The sequence below is a fragment of the Periplaneta americana genome, chromosome 5 (genome assembly GCF_040183065.1).
Source record: "Periplaneta americana isolate PAMFEO1 chromosome 5, P.americana_PAMFEO1_priV1, whole genome shotgun sequence".
Taxonomy (NCBI): domain Eukaryota; kingdom Metazoa; phylum Arthropoda; class Insecta; order Blattodea; family Blattidae; genus Periplaneta; species Periplaneta americana.
In genome coordinates, this window is record NC_091121.1 from 15,205,441 (window position 1) to 15,218,945 (window position 13,505).

General features: G+C 34.6%; 1 long non-coding RNA gene across 1 annotated transcript in view; it reads left to right on the forward strand.

The window, feature by feature from the left end:
• LOC138700469 (uncharacterized) overlaps positions 1–13,505 on the forward strand; it is a 941,569-nt gene that overhangs the window by 210,849 nt on the left and 717,215 nt on the right. The window contains exon 3 of the long non-coding RNA XR_011332353.1: positions 6,734–6,783. This is a non-coding gene — a long non-coding RNA (uncharacterized lncRNA). The remainder of the gene's footprint in view (positions 1–6,733; positions 6,784–13,505) is intronic.

Sequence of the window (13,505 nt, forward strand, 5' to 3'; positions counted from 1 at the left end):
CGCTTGCGGTATATACAGCGTCGACTGGTTATTATAACAGCTGACAACATGGATATAACAGTTACAGTATTTGTTTCTTAGAATATGAGGCAAATATAGAGAAAATAATAATAATAATAATAATAATAATAATAATAATAATAATAATAATAATAATAATAATACTTACTTACTTACTGGCTTTTAAGGAACCCAGAGGTTCATTGCCGCCCTCACATAAGCCCGCCATTGGTCCCTATCCTGAGCAAGATTAATCCATTCTCTATCATCATATCCCACCTCCCACAAATTCATTTTAATATTATCTTCCCATCTACGTCTCGGCCTCCCTAAAGGTCTTTTTCCCTCCGGCCTCCCAACTAACACTCTATATGCATTTCTGGATTCGCCCATACTTGCTAATTGCCCTGCCCATCTCAAACGTCTGGATTTAATGTTTCTAATTATGTCAGGTGAAGAACACAATGCGTGCAGTTCTGTGATGTGTAACTTTCTCCATTCTCCTGTAACTTCATCCCTCTTAGCCCCAAATATTTTCCTAAGCACCTTATTCTCAAACACCCTTAACCTATGTTCCTCTCTGAAAAAGAGAGTCCAAGTTTCACAACCATAAAAAAACAACCGGTAATATAACTGTTTTATAAATTCTAACTTTCAGATTTTTTGACAGCAGACTGGATGATAAAAGCTTCTCAACTGAATAATAACAGCATTTTCCACATTTATTCTACGTTTAATTTCCTCCCGAGTATCATTTATATTTGTTACTGTTGCTCCAAGATATTTGAACTTCTCCACCTCTTCAAAAGATAAATTTCCAATTTTTATATTTCCATTTCGTACAATATTCTCGTCACGAGACATAATCATATACTTTGTCTGTTCGAGATTTTTTTTCCAAGCCTATCTCTTCACTTGCTTCCAGTAAAATTCCGTATTTTCCCTAATGGTTTGTGGATTTTCTCCCAACATATTCACGTCATCCGCATAGACAAGCAGCTGATGTAACCCGTTCAATTCCAAACCCTCTCTGTTATCCTGGACTTTCCTAATAGCATAGAGTTAATTAGGGTCTGTTGGACAGTCGGGCATGTTGGACACTTTGTACTTTAACGTGTTACTTCGCCACTTGTGCGCACCACATTCTGCTAGAAGTCAATTACGGAAATAGCCCCACTCGTGCCTACTTCCGTCATTGACTTCTAGCAGAATGTGGTGCCCACAAGTGGCGAGGTAACACGTTAAAGTACAAAGTGTCCAACATGCCCCACTGTCCAACAGACCCTAGTTTACCCTACTTTAGAGCAAAGTTAAAAAGTAAAGTCTTGATATTGATAGCCTATTTGCACTTCCGCATTGAAACTCAAAGAAATGACGATGGATATGTCCAAGAAAAGCATTTGGCATAAAATCCATTCTGAGGGAAGTTATTTAAAAAAAGGTTAAACTTCATTGAGTTATGTTGCTTTCAAAGTAACATATTTCACGGAGCATGTTTAATTATTATGGAAGCAAGTAACTTTCAAAATATCTGATATTCTGTCTGGAAAATAAATCTGAAAAATGTGTATTTAAACTTCTAATGAACTTAGTCTGCAGCAATTGCTGCACAAGCCACTAGTATGCTATAATTTTAATGGAACAATAGAAAAAAAAGATTGGTATGAAATAGTAATATACGTTACAAGAGCGGTATGTTGACGTTTTCATGGTCGAGGAAAAGATTGAAAAAGCGAAACGTAGTTGAGCTTTTTTAATTTCCGAGAACATGAAAACAAACATACCGCTCGTGTATTGTACATTATTTTGTGCGAAATTCGTTTATTACATACCTGAAAGACGAATTTCTAATTAGTTGCAATGAAATCTCCATGTTGGTTTCTGTTTAATGACGCCAACTTCGGAAGACCAAAATATCTTTCTTCAACATTGTTGCTGTAAAATGTTTTCTGTGTTTACTATACTCCAGCAGGCCGTGATATACGTCTGTCTTTTTTTCCCCCCAGTCTATAAATGCGAACTTAAAACAAACGGTAAGGTTATGTAATGATTTATTTTTAATTTTAATATTTTAACAATATTATTTATATAACATATTGCAGTAATAACATCGGCATCTGGAATCTCGTTGATTTTTTCACGGCTTCCTTAATGTTACTTGTATCAGGAATGCAATAAGTTTAGTGGAGTAGTAGACTTTAATTAATTTTTTCAAATATTTAAAAACAATAATTAACATTGCAATTTAGGTCAAATTGCTGTGGTAAGTTTCCAATTTATAATTACTACTATGTTAAACGTCTCTAAAAATAATATGTTAAAAGCGTAAAGCAGTAAAATGAATGTCGCGCTTAAGCGGAAAGAAGAGGGAATTGTTATGTGTGTTACATTGGGAATACTGAATGTAGTATTTCACACTTACCGCGTATTGGTTCTGTGCGGAAAACAAGCAAATACGCACGATCTCGCACAATAGTAATATACGTTACAAGAGCGGTATGTTGACGTTTTCATGGTCGAGGAAAAGATTGAAAAAGCGAAACGTAGTTGAGCTTTTTTAATTTCCGAGAACATGGAAACAAACATACCGCTCGTGTATTGTACATTATTTTGTGCGAAGATCGTTTATTACATACCTGAAAGACGAATTTCTAATTAGTTGCAATGAAATCTCCATGTTGGTTTCTGTTTAATGACGCCAACTTCGGAACACCAAAATATCTTTCTTCAACATTGTTGCTGTAAAATTTTTTCTGTGTCTACTGTAATCCAGCAGGCCGTGATATACGTCTGTCTTTATTTTTCCCCCAGTCTATAAATGCGAACTTAAAACAAACGGTAAGGTTATGTAATGATTTATTTTTCATTTCATATTTTAACAATATTATTTATATAACATATTGCAGTAATAACATCGGCATCTGGAATCTCGTTGATTTTTTCACGGCTTCCTTAATTAATGTTACTTGTATCAGGAATGCAATAAGTTTAGTGGAGTAGTAGACTTTACTTAATTTTTGCAAATATTTAAAAACAATAATTAACATTGCAATTTAGGTGAAATTGCAGTGGTAAGTTTCCAATTTATAATTATTACTATGTTAAACGTCTCTAAAAATAATATGTTAAAAGCCTAAAGCAGTAAAATGAATGTCGCGCTTAAGCAGTAAGAAGAGGGAAATTGTTATGTGTGTTACGTTGGGAATACTGAATGTGGTATTTCACATTTACCGCGTATTGGTTCTGTGCGGAAAACAAGCAAATACGCACGATCTCGCACAAATTAAAATTTCACATTACTATAATATCGCACAACATATAAAATATGGACATTGCGATAGTTGTTCTCTTTACGGTCCGACACGGTTTAATAAACTAATGTGAGAAATGAAGTTTCTATTCTACTGTACATGGTTGTCGTGTTGATATGTTGACTTTCAGGATTGCGTTACTACGGTAGATATTACTGTATGCTCATACAACGTAAAACTTTCGGTACCAGTTTCCTAGCTCTACTTACTACGTGTTTTGTGTCAACTCTGCAGTCATGAATCTCCTCTGCTCGTGTTCCGGAGTGATTCTTTCCCTTGCTGGGAGTGCGCCGCGACTCTGAGCGTGTATGGGCCGCGTTAGGGAGGGTGCCGACGCGGGCATCAAGTCATTAGAAGTCATTAGTTGCTACGTGGGGAACGACTGTTGCTGGAGGTCACTCCACCTGCCATGGCATGGGCCTCGTGTCGATACCCGGCGACCAGCGCTGCATGGATACCGTTCTAGTAACGTATTGGCGAAATATCTGTATGTCTGCGGTTCGATTCTTGATGTGTTTGTTCTGACCGTGCAATCGCTTGTCTGTTTATAAATATTTTTTTCTGACTTCTTCTTCTTCTTCATCCGGAGTTGCCACATCATTAACAGTATTTTGTCCCTTGTATAGACTAGCACTAAACTCCGTCCACCGCTGTGGATAACAACACGTCTGACCGTGAAACGAGAGGACCCGGGTTCAAATTCTGGTTGGGACAAGTTACCTGGTTGGGGGTTTTTCCTGGGATTTCCCTCAATCAATTGAAGTAGAATTGCTAGGTAATTTTCGGCTTTAGACCTCGGACTCATTTCGTCTTCATTAATTCACATATCATCATCATCATCATCATCATCATCATCATTATTATCATCATTATCATCCATACCACAGTCTCGGTTAAGTTCACGGTTCGGCCGTAAGTATCATTCACAGTACAGGAGTGGTAAGCACAATAACCCTCAGACTGCAGTGTAAACCTTCGGGTCCTCCTCCGTGACTAGAAAAACAATAAATTCCAGTTGCTTTATCTTTGTACAGGCTGTTAGAAAAAGAGAGTTTTTCTCACCAATAACATGCTTCTACTCACTGTTGAAGTACAATACATAACACTCATTAAAGCTCACAATATTCAGGTTGATCTAAGCAGTGTTGCAATAATTATCTACTGTACTTCCTTGCTGTGTTGCAGCTTCAATCAGTCAGCGAGTTGTAATCACTGACGGTGTCGATATTAAGAGTAACTTAATTTTTTTTAGTTTAACCCTTAACTTGGCGAAGCTTCATTTCTCACACTAGTTTATTAAACCTTGTCGGACCGTAAAGAAAACAACTATCGCAATGTCCATATTTGTATATGTTGTACAGTATTATAGAATTGTGAAATTTTAATTTTTCTACCAATTTTTTGCTATATTGTTCTATTAAAATTATAGCATACTAGTGGCTTGTGCAGCAAATGCTGCTGCAAACTAAGTTCGTTAGACGTTCAAATAAATTTTTTTCAGATTTATTTTCAATGAAGAATACTTGTTTTTGATAGTTATTTGCTACCATAATAATGAAACATACTCCCTCTGAATGGATTTTTTTAGGCCAAATACTTTTTCTTGAACCTATCCAACTTCAGTTTTTGAGTTTCAACGCGAAAATGCAAGTATCAATGTCAGGACGATACCAGTAGCTATTTCAGATCATTGTGGATTGTAGGCAAAAGTTAAAAAAAAAAAAAAAAAGTCAGGTTTGCTAAGCTTTCGAACAATAGCATTTTCGTATAGCTGCTGCATGTAGAACTTGAAATGTAGAGCGTAAAATCATATTATCCTACTAAGAGATCCTGCTGAAATTATCTGGAGACTACAAAATTTTCTAGGCCTCTTATTTTATCAGTAAGTAATAGCTTTTGATCTTTCCTTAGGAACTGTAATTTTTGCGCTCTCTCGAGCCAATACTGAAGACAGTGACACATAACAATATCTACACTACACCGCCATTAAGTATATGAAAAAGACCCAACCCCACTGGTTTAATAAGTATAAAAATGTTTGATTTTTAACAACAATGTTTTTATCTTACTTCAAGTTTTGTAGTTATATATAGCAGTCACTCAGTAAATTATAGAAATGAAGATCTAAATTAAGATATTCTCTACATTTACTTACATAACCTCAAAACGTTTCACTTTCATATCATCAATATAGCATTAATATGTATAATTAATGAAAAATAGTCACATCATGATATTAACTATAATAATATTTAATTTCTAATGGTAATAATGTCATCAAACCACCTCAAGTTTCGTAGATTTGAATATCCAATACACAGCTGTACTCAGAAAATTATACACTGCAGAATCAGGTTTTAATAACAAATTGAATTGAGCTCTAAATATGTCGGCAATCCTGCAGGTCATGGCCTTCGTGTAATAGCCTATTGTTTATTGTAGTGTGTGTTTTGTTCTGAAATTCAATCAAGTCGGCCGTGATTCAGTAAACTTAGTTCTCAAAACTGACAACAGATGGATTTTGGAAAATAGGAAAATTATGTAGTAAAATTGACATTTCACTGAAAACTACTACTTTTTCGAAAAACTTTGGATGCCAGGCATGAAAATGAGAGGTCACTCATTAAAATCCGTTCAGCCGTTTTCCCGTAATTTCCATTACCAGTTCAAATTATATATATATATATATATATATATATATATATATATATATATATATATAGATATAGCCTATTAACCTGTTGTATCCTATGGGATACTTTGTCAATTTAAGGGTTAAATACTGAAACATAATAAATCATTCAAAGAATTTAACTGTAGTTTTTACTAAGTGTAATTTTGTTATTGATTCGTAAAATAAACCATATGAACATGGCTTATGTTTTTCTGTTTTTACTGAGTAAGAGCACAATGCAGTAAACTATTTTAACTTATTTTATAAATGTTTCGAAAACGTTATTCTTCTGTTTTGTTTCTCTTGAAATTTGGAAAATGAGTTACTTATCTGTATATATCTAGTTATTTCCTTTAATCACTAAATAGACAGGAAATTAATATTTAGTACTTTTTGTATCTATTGTGATTTTTTCTTTGTACTTGTTTTCTTTGTCTTTGCTCTTCTTGCACTTGTGTTTTGTTTTGTATTTGTAACTTATTTTTATTTCCATTTCTTTTTCTTATTTACTACTTCTCTCAGAATTTCCTTGTTTCCGTATTTGTATATCTGGTGGTGTGGTAGAGAAGGCTTAATGGCCTTAACACCATCAGATTAAATGAATGAATTAATTGACAGATAAATAAACAATGAATGAATCAGTAAGTGGATGAATGAACGAATGAATGAATAAATGAATGAATGAATAAATGAATGAATGAATGAGCGTTTCTTGATAATTATAAAACATTTTTTATTTATTTTTCAGGTATAATTCTGAATGCCCAAGGTCAAGAACTTCAACAAGTACTCCAAATGGTAAGTACAACTTTTCCTTTGAAACAAATTTGATACATGGTGTTTTGTATTATTTCAATTGCTTCTAAGGTATTTATTAGCACCAACGAATATAGAGCAAGTGGGTTTTACTTCACCGTCTTCAGAGACTGTTCTTTTTTGTTTATAAGGGAGTTACGTCATTTTATTGTACAGATACACTTCAATCATGAAAACTCGGAAAAGAAAGTATATTATAAGAAATGTTCAGTCGTAAAAGTTTAGGGACGTAATGTTGGTATAGAATATTTCTCCATATGTCTTTATGATGAATGTACAATTGCAATTGAACCTTAGGGGTCAGTCTTCGTATGTTTCATTATCATAATCTATTTTCCCTGCTTGTGATTATTAGGATATGAAATGTGGCTGTGAAAATCGCTATGAAGTTCAATTATTTATATAGACCTACATTATTAATTAATTATTGAAATTTTCTCAACCTTTTTCTGCGGATTTGACACAATCTAGGTTTTATGTAGTTGCTAGGAAACGAACTGAATCATGTTAATACTCAAAGGTAGGCGCTGTTAATCTCATTTTACGTCTCGGTATATTATTATTTACAAATTAAACTTTAGTGTCATTCTTGTATGGCAATGAAACAAACTATTTATGAAATTACTACGATATAAAATCATAAAAGTGATATAATGAAATCGCTGAAAGTCCATTTCAGCTGTATTAATAATAATTATGGGATCGTAAAGCGAGTTTTATTGTATGACAGTCGATGTTAGGTGTATGTGATTGCTAAGATACGACATCGCGTTAATACTGGAACGGGCAATGCAGTGTCTGTTAAGGTCAATTTATGGATAATATTTTATTGCAGTTGCGATCTATTAGAATTAATTTAATTTGAAATGAGGATAATTTATAGTAACTATGAGTTTGTTGGGATAATAGTTCATAGCAATAAGTTATTTGAAGTGCCATAAGGAAATCATTATTATCATTGTATCGTAAATACGGAACTGAAAGATCCGATTTTATACGACTGGAGCACAGCTCTTAGCCACGGTACCTAGGCCTACTTTGGTCCAAGGTTATATAATAAAATAATTGAAAAATATCAAAGTTTGGAAAATTTTAGTGTCAGCAATTTCAAAAATAGCGTTAGGTATTTCATTTTTAAAATTTGTTTAATATATATTCGTACGAGTTGAATTGTTAACTTTGAAATTGTATTTTGTAAGTTAATGTATCCTTAAATTTTTAAACCCAGTTTGTGTCTAATAATTGGATAATTTAAAGTAGAAAGGTGCAAAGTACCAAAATCATAGAAAACGAAATTATTATGCAGAAAAGTGCAATGTGCCTAGGAGGATGATGTATGAAAGAGGCTACATCCACTTGTGATCTTAAGCGAGATATTTAGATGTTATGTTGCCAGCACCATGCAGTTTCAGACGGTAAGCGCCCTATTGAGCTGCATCATAGAATGCAATGGATCTTCAGCAGATCATGACTGTGCCCAAAATTACACACAGCGAAATGTTTTACAGATGTCAGCTTTCACGTTATAACTTTGGAGTTTGTGCATGTGATACAATGCAGACTTACATGTGTATGTGGGATGAAAGCATCGCGAGTAGAGGTGCCAATGAGATTGCCTCGTGTGTACTAAAACTGATGAATATGGACATAACAAACAAGAAGAATCTGATAACTGTGCAGCTGAAAACAAAAATCGTGTAATGGTTTTCATGTGTCTCTTTTTAGTTGCCATTGGTTTATTTGAGCATATAGAACAACGTTTCCTTCTCAGCGGCTACAGTTTCTTGCAATGCGATTCTGATTTCGCTTTGATTGAAAAACGACAGAAAGTGACAAAAGCCTTCATTCCTAGTGACCTGCTTAAAATCGTCAGTCTTGTTGCAAAGCGTTCATACAATATGCTGTATTTACGATATTGTATAGTACTAAACGCAGAATACGGAAATCACTGTTAAGTTTATTAAGTGTGTATTATTAACTGCGAAATCACTGTGAAGTATACTTTAAATGCATTACTTATTAATGGAAGTTTTAATCTTAAAATCACTCCTATAATATTACGCAAACATAGCTTCCTTTTATCTTATTATTGTACACAGTTGCTATCACATAAACTTATTGAAGGAAACTGCTGTTGAATTAATTTCCTGTGTATTACTAGGTCGTCTCAAAAGTATTTTCATTTGTCTCTGGGTTGCTAGGTAACAGACGATTTCTTTATGTCTTTTGTCTGTATTGTTTTGAAACTTATTTCAAGAAGCATTTAACATGCAAATATGCTAAAATCCGCCCCCTACTGATCACATTTGAATCTTAAGTCAGCGGTCATCAGCACGGTGCACCCTCGGGCTAGCGTCTCTTACCCGCGGATAAAGACATTGCACTGGCTTGCAACCGTGGCTGCTGGCTGATATGCTTTCTACCTCTCCCTTCTGCACGACGAAGCATATTACTTTGCACCCGTTACCCTTTACCCATTTCAGCGAGTGCTGACGTCCACTGCCTTAAGTTGCTCGTCCAAGATGTGACATATTTCTTGAACTTATTTGCGCATCTTGGTAATACATAAGCCATTAATAGTATAGATTTTGCTTAATTATCCACCCCTATGTTAATTTTTCTACATAGTTTCTTTAATTTTAACTTTAAATTTCACCATACGCCTACTCATATCTTCTAAATCAGAATGCTGAGAAATTAAATTATTGTATAGTTTTTATTTATTTACTTATATATACGCCATGGCGTAGTGGTATAAGGCATCCTGCCTAGAACTCGCGTTACGGAATGCGCGCTGGTTCGAGTCCTCATGGGAGAAGAAATTTTCTCATGAAATTTCGTCTAGTCTATGGGACCGGTGCCCACCCAGCATCGTGGTGCACTTGGGGAGATACGATATGTAGCGAAAATCCGGTTTCGAAAACCAGCTATAACGGCTGGGGGAGATCATCGTACTAACCACACGATACCTCTATTTTGGTTGGATGATCGTCCGCCTCTGTTTCGGTATGTGGACGTGAGACCAGCAGCCGGCTGGTCCGTCTTGGTCCTTCATGGGCTGTAGCGCCACAGATTTACTTTTACTTTTATAGGTATACTCTGGTCGAGTTTAAGCCTTAAAGAGATGTATTTATATATGAGTTTTACTTATGTAAGGAAATACATCTTAAATTTAATTCTTAACACAATTTATTCAATTATTTGAAGATACTTTGAGTATGTCACTTCTAGCGACACTGCCATGAGAACGTCACAGCCTAGGTAGACCTTGAAAAATTTTGGGTTCAGACTATGACATACTAAATGATCTACGGCCTGCGAGATCAATGACAACTCGTATTGAGCTGGACCATGTTGACGTAGCCATTATCCTTGCTTGCTGGAATACCTTATATTCAATTCTTCTTTCACTGTATGGTCCACACCTGAGGAGTAACGGTTAGCGCGTCTAACCGCGAAACCAGGTTGCCCGGGTTCGATTCCCGGTCGGGGCAAGTTACCTGTTTAAGGTTTTTTCCGGGGTTTTCCCTCAACTCAGTGTGAGCAAATGCTGAGTAACTTTCGGTGTTAGACCCCGGACTCATTCCACCGGCATTATCACCTTCATCTCATTCAGACTCTAAATAACCTAAGCTGTTGATAAAGCGTCGTAAAATAACCTACTCTTTCGCTATCATTCATTTTTGCTGTCACAAGTTTCAGAGATTCGAACCGCGAATGATTACCGTAGGCAGTATTCAGCCTTTCATAGCCACTGGTGTGGAACATTCTGGTTCATAAAATGTTTCCGGTTTTAAGTTGTATTAACTACTGTAGAACCTTCTAGAATTACCTGCTATCGGAGTTCGACATTAATTATTTTAATCTTATACGATTAGGGGAGAGTCGGGTAGTATCGGACATGGGTAATATCGGACAGTGAGTTTCTTTCATCTACCACACGATGATAGTACCTGATTGACATGGTTACGTTTCTGTGATGTCGCATAGAGAAACGTAACCATGTCATTCAGGTACTACCATATGGTGGTAGATGAAAGAAACGCACTGTCCGATACTACCCGATGTCCGATACTACCCGACTCTCCCCTAAGGCCATAAGGCTTCTCTTTCATACCACCAGACAGCACAAATAAATACAACGAAAAAAAAAAATACAAACACTGACAAAAACAATACAAAATAAATTAAAGCCCTATAGAGGATCAACAGGATCAAGAACACTATAAACCACTTATTAAGCTAAAGAAAAAAAAAAGATAGTTAAAATAACAGAAATAGCAATGATGATGCGTTGTAATAATAATTTAACCGCTAGTACAATGTACAGTATAGTTGTATGTAGTTGCTAAGATACGAAATGATGTTATTAAGAGGAGAGGACGGTACTTTTTAAAACTTTTTTCCTATTTGGTGTAAAATATTAATTTTTTGTATGTAGAGAGCTATAGCTATAGCAACTCAACCAAATATAAATATTATGAAAAAATTATTTGGGAGCCAGATTTAAAAAAAAAAATGTAATCAATGGAGGATTTTACTAAACTGGATATATCTAAGCCATTTTTAAAGATAAATTCAAACAGTGTGTTACAATTTATTTGTAAAAGCATGCTCTACAAACTGTCTGTAAAAGAATTTTGATATTAGTCCCTACGTTTGTAAAATAAACAATTAAAATTTAATGACATTTTTTTATTTTCTTTCTTGCAAACAGACAGACTTATTTTTAAAATGAAATTAATTAGGAAAATTCTAAGTTTTCTAGTAGTCTAGAGAATGTGTATTGTAAATTTCATGTATATATCTTTAATAGTTCAAAAATTATATGATTTTTATCTGGCAATGTAGCAAAAAAATAAAGTTCCAGAAACAGCAATGAAAAGGGATGTGATTTAATAATAATGCAGAGCGCAGGAATTTTAAAAAATGGCGTCTCAACATCCAATAAGGGCACAGATACCCACAAAATGTTATACAATGCATTCCACACATATCATAGAGTATTTGAAGGAAAAAAAATTATTTTTTGAAAATTTACTTTTTTTTCAACAGTAATCTCACTAGAGGTTTTGATTTATCTAGAGAAAATCAAAACTTGAATGGTATTTAATTGATTATTACACGATTAGAAGAAAGTATATAAAGATTAGAAGTAACGAAGTACTCCAATACAATAAAATATTAATTGACTTACGAAAATACAACTGTCTTCAAATGTATTATTGTACCATCTCAACATTACAAATATTACGCTAGATGCATGCTAGATGGCAGTAGTGAGTTATGATTACTAGCAATGCCTTCTCGTCGAGAAGTTCTCGATTATATCACGATGGCAGTGTTACTAGTCAAGAAGGCTTTGTTGATTCAGTTTCATTTTTATTATTAAAACAGTTGCATTCAACTTCAATTATCCGAATCCCAGTAATCAACGTCACTTGACAGATGATTTTCAATAAACCTTAATATTAAACAATCTCTGATACGTGACTATCCATAATATCATATAGCAGAAGCTATAACATAACCTAACTAATATACTGTACACAAATCTTAGAAAAGTTTTAATTAACGACGATGACATAAAAAATAAACATGAATAATTTTAAAAGGAATAATTATTGAATGTACAATTTTCAAATTTGAATGTGATTGGTGGTTCAATTGATGTTATATTGGACGTGTGCGTAATAGAAGTGGAACTCGTTGATTTAGGCCTACATGGTGTATTCAACTTATTCAGAATTTCCGAATGGTGCTTTTCATTTATTTGTAAATAGAATTTCAGAAGATACATAGGTATGATCAGTGACTTTTATTAATTCTTGTTCTTGAATGCCAATGCGAGTCATATTTGAAACTGCTGTGCATCGACTAGAGTGGTTTGTAATTTTTTTTTTTGACGTCCAGACCAGCACAGTTTCAAATGTTGGCAAACAAAGAAACAAATGCTAGGGACGCGATCAAATTAAACAAATGCTAGGGACGCGATAAAATTAAACAAATGCTAGGGACGCGATAAAATTAAACAAATACTAGGGACGCGATAAAATTGTTCGATAAGCAGCCATGATAGGTTGAAATACGTCCTTTCGTACCGTTTTATTGGTCAAAAGTAGTGTGACGTAGTAAAAGTGTAACAGTCACCAAAAAATACCATCCTCTTCCCTTAATGAAACAGACATAAGCAAATGGTTATAAAGGTCATTTTAAGCGATTTATTAATTAGAACTCTGGCCTCCCTGTGATTACTGTGTTGTTCATCCCTGAAATTGTTAGGATGTGTAAATGCAAGTCTGTGGTTTGATACTCGGAAGTGTTATTGCCCCTTATGAATATTTATTTATGAGATTTTCTGTAATAAAATCGTACCGCGATGAACGTGTGTCAGGTAAGTGGGTACTCCTGTCGCTATAATTATGAGAAACGGGAGGGGAGGAAGACAATGGCTTTATTACTGAATCCGGTGTCTAATGTACTTTTTGTTAACCTACATTAATGTAACCCGAATTTTAGAAAATGGCGGTGAAGACTGTGTCATTGAATTGAGTCTCTCTTCTACCCTAAATAATTGTTTCAACAAGAAGAAGCAGGTGAAGGGACTGTGTTGTATTACAACTCTTCTGTCGAAATAATGGGCCGTATGTATCTATGTCGTTTAGTCCAGATCGGGAGATCGTTTGATTACAATTTTAAAATAC